The sequence below is a fragment of the Dendrobium catenatum genome, unplaced genomic scaffold, assembly GCF_001605985.2.
Source record: "Dendrobium catenatum unplaced genomic scaffold, ASM160598v2 fragScaff_scaffold_1721, whole genome shotgun sequence".
Classification (NCBI taxonomy): domain Eukaryota; kingdom Viridiplantae; phylum Streptophyta; class Magnoliopsida; order Asparagales; family Orchidaceae; genus Dendrobium; species Dendrobium catenatum.
In genome coordinates, this window is record NW_021320183.1 from 1 (window position 1) to 4,923 (window position 4,923).

Here is a 4,923-nt window from a genome sequence, read left to right on the forward strand (position 1 = left end):
TGCATCACGTCACCCGGCACACAGTGGCACCGAACAAAAAAAGTGATGTGGTGCGTTCTAGTTGGCCTTCGGACTATCCAGTGTCTGCACAGAATAAATTGTCCAACTCTTTGGAGACCTACAAAGAAAACATAGTTGAAAACAAGACGGAGAGAATAAATCAAGTATTTGTATTGTATACTCTTTAAGTGAATTGTTATTGTTTGAAAACTTACACTTCACTGTATAAGTTTTATGTAATATCATAAAGGTGATTACAGCAAGTAGAAGAAGCATATCAACAGTTAAAGGTTTTGTTTATGACGACTTTTTTACTGCTTATTAAAATAGTTTTTTAGTAAAAAATTAAAAAAATATTATGACGGGCTCCTCATTGATCTTTATACTCTATATATATATAGCTCCTTATTGATCTTTGTACGTACTCTATATAACTAACCTCTATGATCAAAACATTATTAATGGAAGCCATAAAAGATTTAAGTCTAACAATATCATTAAATTGTTGAAGAGGACAAAGTGTCAGGACCTGATCATAACATTTAGCTAACCATAGGTCCACATTAGATCTGACCATGATATGACAATATCTGATCTTAATTCAAATTATCCTTAAACCATCATATTCACTATCAATTTATATACAATTCTCTTTAAACATCGAGGATATATTCATTGGAAATTTACTAAACATTCAAATTATATAAAACCCAACACAAGGTTAACAAAAATACATAGACCTCAACAAGAGGAAGTAGTGGGGTTATTTTCTCCGCATCAATTTCACGACTAAATTTATAAGTGCAGCCATCTCAAATGAACTCTATATTGAGTAGAGAAAAAGTAGAAATGAAAAAATGAACATATTGAACTAAGAACATGTTGAGGTGAATTTGATAGAAAGTTGCACAATATGATATTTATTAATCGGTATATTTTTATTGATGGTCAATTTTATAAAATTATATTCATAACTTTGGAGTAAAAATTCACGTTGATGATATATAGGTTTAGTTTGGAACAGCTTTTCGACTGCTTTCATTATAAGCAAAAGCATATAATAAAAAATAATATATGTTTAAAAGACGGCTTTTTAATATCTATTTCAAATTTTTATCTTTTAAAAGCTATTTTACATCAAAAATATCTTTAAAACTATTGCTAAAAAGGAAAATTTAAAAGCAAAAAAAGAAAAAAAAAACATAGTGCATAATGCTATAAATTTATATGCTTGTGATATTTATATTTATCATAATCATTTGATAATACTCATAATAATAAATCATCTTAATTTTATATATTATGCACATCAAAATTATAATAATCAATGAATTATAAACATCCAAGAAAAAACAAAATATGTTGATAATGTGGTCTTTTAATGAAGTAAGAAGGTTGAAGGATGAGATAATATTTTTTAATAATATAATAGTTCTTAAATTTACAGTTTTTTTAAATATCAAATAAAAATAGTAATATATCTATATATAGTAACCTGCTGCATCACGCTGACGTCTTGCTTAAGTAAAATCTCAACTAAAATAGGAATAATTAAATACTAAATTACCACAAGACCACCATTAGCAAAACCCTAATCTCACTTTCAGGTACAGCTGTGCCGCATTTCTCTGTTAATCACCATCAAATCAGCAAAATAAATGATATTTTAAAAAGGGGATTTACGTACAGATAATATAATTCTTTTATGTTTATATATCTAATGTCAAAATTTTTTATTTATTTTTATATAAGTGGTTTTTAAATAATGAAATTAGATATTAACAATATTACAAAATAAGTATTATCGAATTTTAGATTAAGAAAATGTGGTAATAAAAAAGAAGGTATGTGATATATTCTGTAATTACCGTCTTAAGATATATTAATAGGAACCTGCTCATTAGTGTTGCGTAACAATTTTGAAGTGCTTCCAATTGATTGGAAGTTGAGGGTTAACCTTTCACTACAGGCAAGTGTTGTAAAAAAGTTATTATTCCTCTATGAGTAATTTTAATAAATATTTTATTATGAAAAATAAGTTAGTAGGCCATAATTCAAATGGATCCTAAGCATATTTGAAACTATTCTAGTAAAACATTTTTATAAAAAGTTTTTACAAAAATTGTTTTCCAAAGGAAAAATCTTTTTGATAGAAATTGATTATTAAATATTATAAATACATTGCTTTCTTTTCGAAAATCAAATGGTTGTAAAATCGAACGTCTTTATAATTATTTATATGTTAGATAAATTTGCATATGTTGATACCGCTCATGCGAAAAATTAGTCAATTGATCAGGGCACGAATCTCGAGGCAAATAGAAAAATCAAGTTGGGAGGGGAGAACTTCAAAATTAAATTTGTGCGGGAGCAGTAAAACGAACGGTTCCGATTTCAGCGATCCTAGTCAAATTGAGCGTCTCGGAAAATACGAACCCAAAACGACACCAAGATCAACCCGGTCCGAGCCCAAAATGAGTCCGAATTCAAGGGTTCAAAAGCACCGTTGGAGGAGGTCAACAGCAAATTGAGTCCTAAACGTCTCCAGATTTGACGAGCTTATAACTCGAATTCGAAACTGGCTCGGACGAGACGAATCCACGAGCCCCAAAAGATCATCAAAATTCGCGAAATCATAAGGCCTTCAATGTCCCAACGAAACGGTGCAATGATCAAAAGGATTCGATATCCGGCCGTTGCCATCTCAAACCACTCCATGTTGCCCTCTGTATCTCAGCGCCTATTTACGGGCTATGCCAACTCCCAGAAAAACTATAAATAAGAGCCCCAGTGTCTACAACCAAGGGGGACTCATGTGAAGAGAGAGAGAAAGAAGGAAAGGAGAAGGAGGGGGAAAGGGAATGAGGAGATTCCTTCACCTCCTCGACCACCGCCAAGCCAGGAGTTTTTTCCTAAGCCGCGAAGACGCCGGACAACTCTGCCGAGTTTCAGGAAACTCAGGGAAATGATCGCAGGATCTTGGGGAATTTCGGGAAGAAACAAGTTGTATTTGGATTATCCGACTTGTGGGACGAGAAATCCGCCATTTGTAATGCATACAGAAAACATAGTGGATAAAGCTTTGCAACTTGGCGAAGTGCCGCCGTGGTTTTCCCATTTGTTTCCGGGTTTTCCACTGTAAAAACCTTGGCTGTTGTCACTCCTCTTTCTCCTGATTTGTGTGTGAACTTACTGGGTCGGTGCAACGCTAAAGTACGTGATATTTAGAGGAACTCTGACCGTGCGCGTATGATCTCGGCACGCAACAATAGTAAAAAAAAAATTTATCACAAAGATTTTGAAAAAATAATAAAAATAATACAAAATAAAAAATTAATTATAATTAAGAAATATTGTGAGAAATTCTCTTTAGATCTATTTGAAATACTGTGTATTTTTTAAGTTGATTTTGAAGTTGTATGAGCAAAATAATTTATTATTGTCATAAAACATATTTTCTATATTAGTTTTTAAAATAACATTAAATAAATAATCTGTAGTAATATATAATTAATAATACATTGACAATATAAAATAAAATGGAGCTGCATAAAATAAAAAAAAGAGCAAAACTCACTAAAAAAGAACCAAAAATTCACTATTAGAAAGATAGGAAAGGCAAGATAGAAAGGGAATACGTGCACAAGCAAATATGCAGAAAAAAAGGACCCCATAGTGCGGGATTGCCACGTGTCACACATAATTGAGAAAGTCTCTGTTCCCCATCTGACGTCCATGCTAGTTTTTGGAAGTAAATCAATACACTAAAGTGGGCCCAGCATTTGCAGGCCCACAAATTGACTACGGCGGGTGAAAAAATGGGTGGGAATCTGGTTGTGTTGTTTAGTGGACCCAGAAAGCCGCGTTGGCCCATGAAGCAAAAATAAGATATTCATTTAATTTAAATCTTATACATTTTTTATAATATATTCATATTAAATACTTAAAAAATAAATAATTTAACAAAAATTTATTTTGTTTTAAAGATATTGCTAACACTTCTTAAGTTTGAAATAAGATTATTTTATGAAGATGTTGATAAGTCACCACAAAATTAATACAATAAAAAATGTATCTTAATGTCATTATTAAATATCAAAATGTTTGGTATTTGAATACAAATTTTCTAAAATCAATTGTGTGATTATTTAACCTTTAATTTTGAAAAAATGTTTAGTCAAAGTTAATATTTCAATGAGATGAAGCCCAAAAACTCTAAAAGTGTCGTGATGGATCCAATCAAACCTCATCAAGCAGCATAAGTCATGTTTGAAAACTTCACAACATCATTTGACAGACAAACTGATATTTCAATCTTGAAACTTTATATTTAGATCAGGCATCTCTATAAGATAAATTCGACGAGCCCAATATTAGTGGATTTTGATAAAATTAATAAAAATGTCTATCGAAAAATCTCTATGAAGATTCAAAGTGTGCATATGACAAGAAACAGGAGTACCATATAGTACAAAAATTTGAGCATTTCAGTAGTATTTCTTAGCTATCTATGATAATAATCATCATTGATAAGCATTGTTTAATCATTATTGCTCAACTAATATCACTCAACAATCATCGTCAACTAGTCATCACCCGAATTTTAACTCGTAACACTAACATTTGCTAACACGAATGACGACATTCACCAATGCCAACAATGTTATCACCTGGCGTCTACTCCAAACACTTGTCAATATCAAGAAGGTTATCTTTAGTCAATTCCAACAACTTCGATGTATTTAATTTTTTATTAATCCCATATTTTTATAAAGTTTATAAAATTTTCTTATTTTAATCTTTTTACTTATCCATTATATTTTTTAATAATAATTTTCATTAAGTATATGTAATTTCACAAAAAAAAATCATCTAATAAATATTAATCTTATTTTGAATTAAAATTTTTAGTGATCAAATGAA